Here is a 12,251-nt window from a genome sequence, read left to right as displayed (position 1 = left end):
CATCAGGCACCCAGCACACCGCACACCACTGACAGGACAGAATGTACCACAGCCCCATCAGGCACCCAGCATACCACACACCACTGACATTACACAGTGTACCACAGCCCCGTCAGACACCCAGCTCACCGTACACCACTGACAGTACACAATGTACCACACCCCCATCAGACACCCAGCACACCGCACACCACTGACAGTACACAATGTACCACACGCCCATCAGACACCCAGCACACCGCACACCACTGACAGTACACAATGTCCCACACCCCCATCAGGCACCCAGCACACCACACACCACTGACAGTACACAATGTCCCACACCCACAGCAGACACCCAGCACACCGCACACCACTGACAGTACACAATGTCCCACACCCCCATCAGACACCCAGCACACCACTGACAGTACACAATGTACCACACCGCCATCAGACACCCAGCACACCACACACCACTGACAGTACACAATGTACCACACCCCCATCAGACACCCAGCACACCACACACCACTGAAAGTACACAATGTACCACACCCCCATCAGACACCCAGCACACCGCACACCACTGACAGTACACAATGTACCACACCCCCATCAGACACCCAGCACACCGCACACCACTGACAGTACACAATGTACCACACCCCCATCAGACACCCAGCACACCACACACCACTGACAGTACACAATGTACCACACACCCATCGGACAGCCAGCACACCGCACACCACTGACAGTACACAATGTACCACACCCCCATCAGACACCCAGCACACCGCACACCACTGACAGTACACAATGTACCACAGCCCCATCAGACACCCAGCACACCGCACACCACTGACAGTACACAATGTGCCACACCCCCATCAGACACCCAGCACACCACACAGCACTGACAGTACACAATGTACCACACCCCCATCAGACACCCAGCACACCGCACACCACTGACAGTACACAATGTACCACACCCCCATCAGACACCCAGCACACCGCACACCACTGACAGTACACAATGTACCACAGCCCCATCAGACACCCAGCACACCGCACACCACTGACAGTACACAATGTGCCACACCCCCATCAGACACCCAGCACACCACACAGCACTGACAGTACACAATGTACCACACCCCCATCAGACACCCAGCACACCGCACACCACTGACAGTACACAATGTACCACAGCCCCATCAGACACCCAGCACACCGCACACCACTGACAGTACACAATGTACCACACCCCCATCAGACACCCAGCACACTGCACACCACTGACAGTACACAATGTACCACACCCCCATCAGACACCCAGCACACCGCACACCACTGACAGTACACAGTGTACCGCACCCCCATCAGACACCCAGCGCACTGCAAACCACTGACAGTACACAATGTACCACACCCCCATCAGGCACCCAGCACACTACACACCACTGACAGTACACAATGTACCACACCACCATCAGGCACCCAGCACACTACACACCACTGACAGTACACAATGTACCACACCCCCATCAGACACCCAGAACACCGCACACCACTGACAGTACAAAATGTACCACAGCCCCATCAGACACCCAGCACACCACACACCACTGACAGTACACAATGTTCCACACAACCATCAGACACCCAGCACACCACACACCATTGACAGTACACAATGTACCACACCCCCATCAGGCACCCAGCACACCGCACACCACTGGCAGTACACAATTTACCTCACCCCCATCATTCACCCAGCACACCGCACACCACTGACAGTACACAATGTCCCACACCCCCAGCAGACACCCAGCACACCACACACCACTGACAGTACACAATGTACCACACCCCATCAGGCACCCAGCACACCGCACACCACTGACAGTACGCAATGTACCACAGCCCCATCAGACACCCAGCACACCACACACCACTGACAGTACACAATGTACCACAGCCCCATCAGACACCCAGCACACCACACACCACTCACAGTACACAATGTACCACACCCCCATCAGGCACCCAGCACACCGCACACCACTGACAGGACAGAATGTACCACAGCCCCATCAGGCACCCAGCATACCACACACCACTGACATTACACAGTGTACCACAGCCCCGTCAGACACCCAGCTCACCGTACACCACTGACAGTACACAATGTACCACACCCCCATCAGACACCCAGCACACCGCACACCACTGACAGTACACAATGTACCACACGCCCATCAGACACCCAGCACACCGCACACCACTGACAGTACACAATGTCCCACACCCCCATCAGGCACCCAGCACACCACACACCACTAACAGTACACAATGTCCCACACCCACAGCAGACACCCAGCACACCGCACACCACTGACAATACACAATGTCCCACACCCCCATCAGACACCCAGCACACCACTGACAGTACACAATGTACCACACCGCCATCAGACACCCAGCACACCACACACCACTGACAGTACACAATGTACCACACCCCCATCAGACACCCAGCACACCACACACCACTGAAAGTACACAATGTACCACACCCCCATCAGGCACCCAGCACACCGCACACCACTGACAGTAAACAAAGTACCACACCCCCATCAGACACCCAGCACACCACACACCACTGACAGTACACAATGTACCACACCCCCATCGGACAGCCAGCACACCGCACACCACTGACAGTACACAATGTACCACAGCCCCATCAGACACCCAGCACACCACACACCACTGACAGTACACAATGTACCACACCCCCATCAGACACTCAGCACACCGCACTCCACTGACAGTACACAATGTACCACAGCCCCATCAGACACCCAGCACACCGCACACCACTGACAGTACACAATGTACCACACCCCCATCAGACACTCAGCACACCGCACTCCACTGACAGTACACAATGTACCACAGCCCCATCAGACACCCAGCACACCGCACACCACTGACAGTACACAATGTACCACAGCCCCATCAGACACCCAGCACACCGCGCACCACTGACAGTACACAATGTACCACACCCCCCATCAGCCACCCAGCACACCGCACACCACTGACAGTACACAATGTACCACAGCCCCATCAGACACCCAGCACACCGCACACCACTGACAGTACACAATGTACCACAGCCCCATCAGGCACCCAGCACACTGCACACCACTGACAGTACACAATGCACCACACCCCCATCAGACACCCAGCACACCGTACACCGCTGACAGTACACAATGTTCCACACCCCCATCAGACACCCAGCACACCACACACCACTGACAGTACACAATGTACCTCACCCCCATCAGACACGCAGCACACCACACACCACTGACAGTACACAATGTACCTCACCCCCATCAGACACGCAGCACACCACACACCACTGACAGTACACAATGTACCACAGCCCCATCAGACACCCAGCACACCGCACACCACTGACAGTACACAATGTACCACACCCCCATCAGGCACCCAGCACACCGCTCACCACTGAAAGTACACAATGTACCACAGCCCCATCAGGCACCCAGCACACCGCACACCACTGACAGTACACAATGTACCACACCCCCATCAGGCACCCAGCACACCGCACACCACTGACAGTACACAATGTACCACACCCCCATCAGACACACAGCACACCGCACACCACTGACAGTACACAATGTACCACAGCCCCATCAGGCACCCAGCACACCGCACACCACTGACAGTACACAATGTACCACACCCCCCATCAGGCACCCAGCACACCACGCACCACTGACAGTACACAATGTACTACACCCCCATCAGACACCCAGCACACCACACACCACTGACAGTACACAATGTACCACACCCCCATCAGACACCCAGCATACCGCACACCACTGACAGTACACAATGTACTACACCCCCATCAGACACCCAGCACACCACACACCACTGACAGTACACAATGTACCACACCCCCATCAGACACCCAGCACACCACGCACCACTGACAGTACACAATGTACTACACCCCCATCAGACACCCAGCACACCACACACCACTGACAGTACACAATGTACCACACCCCCCATCAGGCACCCAGCACACCACGCACCACTGACAGTACACAATGTACTACACCCCCATCAGACACCCAGCACACCACACACCACTGACAGTACACAATGTACCACACCCCCATCAGGCACGCAGCACACCACGCACCACTGACAGTACACAATGTACCACACCCCCATCAGACACCCAGCACACCACACACCACTGACAGTACACAATGTACCACACCCCCATCAGACACCCAGCACACCGCACACCACTGACAGTACACAATGTACCACACCCCCATCAGACACCCAGCACACCGCACACCACTGACAGTACACAATGTACCACACCCTCATCAGGCACCCAGCACACAGCACACCACTGACAGTACACAATGTACCACAGTCCCATCAGACACGCAGCACACCACACACCACTGACAGTACACAATGTACCACACCACCATCAGGCACCCAGCACACTACACACCACTGACAGTACACAATGTACCACACCCCCATCAGGCACCCAGCACACTACACACCACTGACAGTACACAATGTACCACACCACCATCAGACACCCAGAACACCGCACACCACTGACAGTACACAATGTACCACAGCCCCATCAGACACCCAGCACACCACACACCACTGACAGTACACAATGTTCCACACAACCACCAGACACCCAGCACACCACACACCATTGACAGTACACAATGTACCACACCCCCATCAGGCACCCAGCACACCGCACACCACTGGCAGTACACAATTTACCTCACCCCCATCAGACACCCAGCACACCGCACACCACTGACAGTACACAATGTCCCACACCCCCAGCAGACACCCAGCACACCACACACCACTGACAGTACACAATGTACCACACCCCCATCAGGCACCCAGCACACCGCACACCACTGACAGGACAGAATGTACCACAGCCCCATCAGGCACCCAGCATACCACACACCACTGACATTACACAGTGTACCACAGCCCCGTCAGACACCCAGCTCACCGTACACCACTGACAGTACACAATGTACCACACCCCCATCAGACACCCAGCACACCGCACACCACTGACAGTACACAATGTACCACACGCCCATCAGACACCCAGCACACCGCACACCACTGACAGTACACAATGTCCCACACCCCCATCAGGCACCCAGCACACCACAAACCACTGACAGTACACAATGTCCCACACCCACAGCAGACACCCAGCACACCGCACACCACTGACAGTACACAATGTCCCACACCCCCATCAGACACCCAGCACACCACTGACAGTACACAATGTACCACACCGCCATCAGACACCCAGCACACCACACACCACTGACAGTACACAATGTACCACACCCCCATCAGACACCCAGCACACCACACACAACTGAAAGTACACAATGTACCACACCCCCATCAGGCACCCAGCACACCGCACACCACTGACAGTACACAATGTACCACACCCCCATCAGACACCCAGCACACCACACACCACTGACAGTACACAATGTACCACACCCCCATCGGACAGCCAGCACACCGCACACCACTGACAGTACACAATGTACCACAGCCCCATCAGACACTCAGCACACCACACACCACTGACAGTACACAATGTACCACAGCCCCATCAGACACCCAGCACACCGCGCACCACTGACAGTACACAATGTACCACACCCCCCATCAGACACCCAGCACACCGCACACCACTGACAGTACACAATGTACCACAGCCCCATCAGACACCCAGCACACCGCACACCACTGACAGTACACAATGTGCCACACCCCCATCAGACACCCAGCACACCACACAGCACTGACAGTACACAATGTACCACACCCCCATCAGACACCCAGCATACCGCACACCACTGACAGTACACAATTTACCACACCCCCATCAGACACCCAGCACACCGCACACCACTGACAGTACACAATGTACCACAGCCCTATCAGATCCCAGCACACCGCACACCACTGACAGTACACAATGTACCACACCCCCATCAGACACCCAGCACACTGCACACCACTGACAGTACACAATGTACCACACCCCCATCAGACACCCAGCACACCGCACACCACTGACAGTACACAGTGTACCGCACCCCCATCAGACACCCAGCGCACTGCAAACCACTGACAGTACACAATGTACCACACCCCCATCAGGCACCCAGCACACTACACACCACTGACAGTACACAACGTACCACACCACCATCAGGCACCCAGCACACTACACAGCACTGACAGTACACAATGTACCACACCCCCATCAGACACCCAGAACACCGCACACCACTGACAGTACACAATGTACCACAGTCCCATCAGACACCCAGCACACCACACACCACTGACAGTACACAATGTTCCACACAACCATCAGACACCCAGCACACCACACACCATTGACAGTCCACAATGTACCACACCCCCATCAGGCACCCAGCACACCGCACACCACTGGCAGTACACAATTTACCTCACCCCCATCAGACACCCAGCACACCGCACACCACTGACAGTACACAATGTCCCACACCCCCAGCAGACACCCAGCACACCACACACCACTGACAGTACACAATGTACCACACCCCCATCAGGCACCCAGCACACCGCACACCACTGACAGTACGCAATGTACCACAGCCCCATCAGACACCCAGCACACCACACACCACTCACAGTACACAATGTACCACACCCCCATCAGGCACCCAGCACACCGCACACCACTGACAGGACAGGATGTACCACAGCCCCATCAGGCACCCAGCATACCACACACCACTGACATTACACAGTGTACCACAGCCCCGTCAGACACCCAGCTCACCGTACACCACTGACAGTACACAATGTACCACACCCCCATCAGACACCCAGCACACCACTGACAGTACACAATGTACCACACGCCCATCAGACACCCAGCACACCGCACACCACTGACAGTACACAATGTCCCACACCCCCATCAGGCACCCAGCACACCACACACCACTGACAGTACACAATGTACCACACCCCCATCAGACACCCAGCACACCACTGACAGTACACAATGTACCACACGCCCATCAGACACCCAGCACACCGCACACCACTGACAGTACACAATGTCCCACACCCCCATCAGGCACCCAGCACACCACACACCACTGACAGTACACAATGTACCACACCCCCATCAGACACCCAGCACACCACTGACAGTACACAATGTCCCACACCCCCATCAGGCACCCAGCACACCGCACACCACTGACAGTACACAATGTACCACACCCCCATCAGGCACCCAGCGCACCACACACCACTGACAGTACACAATGTACCACACCCCCATCAGACACCCAGCACACCGCACACCACTGACAGTACACAATGTACCACACCCCCATCGGACAGCCAGCACACCGCACACCACTGACAGTACACAATGTACCACAGCCCCATCAGACACTCAGCACACCGCACACCACTGACAGTACACAATGTACCACAGCCCCATCAGACACCCAGCACACCACACACCACTGACAGTACACAATGTACCACAGCCCCATCAGACACCCAGCACACCGCACACCACTGACAGTACACAATGTACCACAGCCCCATCAGACACCCAGCACACCGCACACCACTGACAGTACACAATGTACCACACCCCCATCAGACACCCAGCACACCGCACACCACTGACAGTACACAATGTACCACACCCCCATCAGACACCCAGCACACCGTACACCGCTGACAGTACACAATGTTCCACACCCCCACAAGACACCCAGCACACCGCACACCACTGACAGTACACAATGTACCACACCCCCATCAGACACCCAGCACACCACACACCACTGACAGTACACAATGTACCACACCCCCATCAGACACCCAGCACACCACACACCACTGACAGTACACAATGTACCACACCCCCATCAGATACCCAGCACACCGCACACCACTGACAGTACACAATGTACCACACCCCCATCAGGCACCCAGCACACCACACACCACTGACAGTACACAATGTACCACAGCCCCATCAGGCACCCAGCAAACCACACACCACTGACAGTACACAATGTACCACAGCCCCATCAGACACCCAGCACACCGCACACCACTGACAGTACACAATGGACCACAGCCCCATCAGACACCCAGCACACCACACACCACTGACAGTACACAATGTACCACACCCCCATCAGACACCCAGCACACTGCACACCACTGTCAGTACACAATGTACCACACCCCCATCAGACAGCTAGCACACCGCACACCACTGACATTACACAATGTATCACTCCCCCATTAGACACCCAGCACACCACACGCCACTGACAGTACACAATGTACCACAGTCCCATCAAACACCCAGCACACCGCACACCACTGACAGTACACAATGTACCACACCCCCATCAGACACCCAGCACACCGCACACCACTGACAGTACACAATGTACCACACCCCCATTAGACACCCAGCACACCACACACCACTGACTGTACACAATGTACCACACCCCCATCAGACACTCAGCACACCGCACACCACTGACAGTACACGATGTACCACACCCCCATCAGGCACCCAGCACACCGTACACCACTGACAGTACACCATGTACCACACCCCCATCAGACACTCAGCACATCACACACCACTGACAGTACACAATGTACCACACCCCCATCAGACACCCAGCACACCGCACACCACTGACAGTACACAATGTACCACACCCCCATCAGACACCCAGCACACCGCACACCACTGACAGTACACAATGTACCACACCCCCATCAGGCACCCAGCACACCGCACACAACTGACAGTACACAATGTACCACACCCCCATCAGGCACCCAGCACACCACACACCACTGACAGTACACAATGTACCACAGCCCCATCAGACACCCAGCTCACCGCACACCACTGACAGTACACAATGTACCACACCATCATCAGACACCCAGCTCACCGCACACCACTGACAGTACACAATGTACCACAGTCCCATCAGACACCCAGCACACCGCACACCACTGACAGTACACAATGTACCACAACCACATCAGGCACCCAGCACACCGCACACCACTGACAGTACACAATGTACCACACACCCATCAGGCACCCAGCACACCACACACCACTGACAGTACACAATGTACCACAACCACATCAGGCACCCAGCACACCACACACCACTGAGAGTAAACAATGTACCACAGCCCCATCAGGCACCCAGCACACCACACACCACTGACAGTACACAATGTACCACAGCCCCATCAGGCACCCAGCACACCACACACCACTGACAGTACACAATGTACCACAGCCCCATCAGACACACAGCACACCACACACCACTGACAGTACACAATGTACCACAGCCCCATCAGGCACCCAGCACACCACACACCACTGACAGTACACAATGTACCACAGCCCCATCAGGCACCCAGCACACCTCACACCACTGACAGTACACAATGTACCACAGCCCCATCAGACACACAGCACACCGCACACCACTGACAGTACACAATGTACCACACCCCCATCAGACACCCAGCACACCGCACACCACTGACAGTACACAATGTACCACACCCCCATCAGACAGCCAGCACACCACACACCACTGACAGTACACAATGTACCACACCCCCATCAGACACCCAGCACACCGCACACCACTGACAGTACACAATGTACCACACCCCCATCAGGCACCCAGCACACCGCACACCACTGACAGTACACAATGTACCACACCCCCATCTGGCACCCAGCACACCGCACACCACTAACAGTACACAATGTACCACAGTCCCATCAGACACCCAGCACACCACTGACAGTACACAATGTTCCACAACCCCATCAGACACCCAGCACACCGCACACCACTGACAGTACACAATGTACCACACCCCCATCAGACACCCAGCACACCGCACACCACTGACAGTACACAATGTACCACACCCCCATCAGGCACCCAGCACACCACACACCACTGACAGTACACAATGTACCACAGCCCCATCAGACACCCAGCACACCGCACACCACTGACAGTACACAATGGACCACACTCCCATCAGACACCCAGCACACCACACACCACTGACAGTACACAATGTACCACACCCCCATCAGGCACCCAGCACACCACACACCACTGACAGTACACAATGTACCACAGCCCCATCAGACACCCAGCACACCACACACCACTCACAGTACACAATGTACCACACCCCCATCAGGCACCCAGCACACCGCACACCACTGACAGGACAGAATGTACCACAGCCCCATCAGGCACCCAGCATACCACACACCACTGACATTACACAGTGTACCACAGCCCCGTCAGACACCCAGCTCACCGTACACCACTGACAGTACACAATGTACCACACCCCCATCAGACACCCAGCACACCGCACACCACTGACAGTACACAATGTACCACACGCCCATCAGACACCCAGCACACCGCACACCACTGACAGTACACAATGTACCACACCCCCATCAGGCACCCAGCACACCACACACCACTGACAGTACACAATGTCCCACACCCACAGCAGACACCCAGCACACCGCACACCACTGACAATACACAATGTCCCACACCCCCATCAGACACCCAGCACACCACTGACAGTACACAATGTACCACACCCCCATCGGACAGCCAGCACACCGCACACCACTGACAGTACACAATGTACCACAGCCCCATCAGACACTCAGCACACCACACACCACTGACAGTACACAATGTACCACAGCCCCATCAGACACCCAGCACACCGCACACCACTGACAGTACACAATGTACCACAGCCCCATCAGGCACCCAGCACACCGCACACCACTGACAGTACACAATGCACCACACCCCCATCAGACACCCAGCACACCGCACACCACTGACAGTACACAATGTACCACACCCCCATCAGACACCCAGCACACCGCACACCACTGACAGTACACAATGTACCACACCCCCATCAGACACCCAGCACACCGCACACCACTGACAGTACACAATGTACCACACCCCCATCAGGCACCCAGCACACCGCACACCACTGACTGTACACAATGTACCGCACCCCCATCAGGCACCCAGCTCACCGCACACCACTGACAGTACACAATGTACCACACCCCCATCAGACACCCAGCACACCGCACACCACTGACAGTACACAATGTACCTCACCCCCATCAGACACCCAGCACACCGTACACCGCTGACAGTTCACAATGTTCCACACCCCCACAAGACACCCAGCACACCGCACACCACTGACAGTACACAATGTACCACACCCCCATCAGACACCCAGCACACCACACACCACTGACAGTACACAATGTACCACACCCCCATCAGACACCCAGCACACCACACACCACTGACAGTACACAATGTACCACACCCCCATCAGACACCCAGCACACCGCACACCAGTGACAGTACACAATGTACCACACCCCCATCAGGCACCCAGCACACCACACACCACTGACAGTACACAATGTACCACAGCCCCATCAGGCACCCAGCACACCACACACCACTGACAGTACACAATGTACCACAGCCCCATCAGACACCCAGCACACCGCACACCACTGACAGTACACAATGTACCACAGCCCCATCAGACACCCAGCACACCGCACACCACTGACAGTACACAATGTACCACACCCCCATCAGACACCCAGCACACTGCACACCACTGTCAGTACACAATGTACCACACCCCCATCAGACAGCTAGCACACCGCACACCACTGACATTACACAATGTATCACTCCCCCATTAGACACCCAGCACACCACACGCCACTGACAGTACACAATGTACCACAGTCCCATCAAACACCCAGCACACCGCACACCACTGACAGTACACAATGTACCACACCCCCATCAGACACCCAGCACACCGCACACCACTGACAGTACACAATGTACCACACCCCCATTAGACACCCAGCACACCACACACCACTGACTGTACAC

This window comes from Scyliorhinus torazame, chromosome 5 (genome assembly GCF_047496885.1).
Source record: "Scyliorhinus torazame isolate Kashiwa2021f chromosome 5, sScyTor2.1, whole genome shotgun sequence".
Lineage (NCBI taxonomy): Eukaryota > Metazoa > Chordata > Chondrichthyes > Carcharhiniformes > Scyliorhinidae > Scyliorhinus > Scyliorhinus torazame.
Note: the sequence above shows the minus strand (reverse complement) of the source record.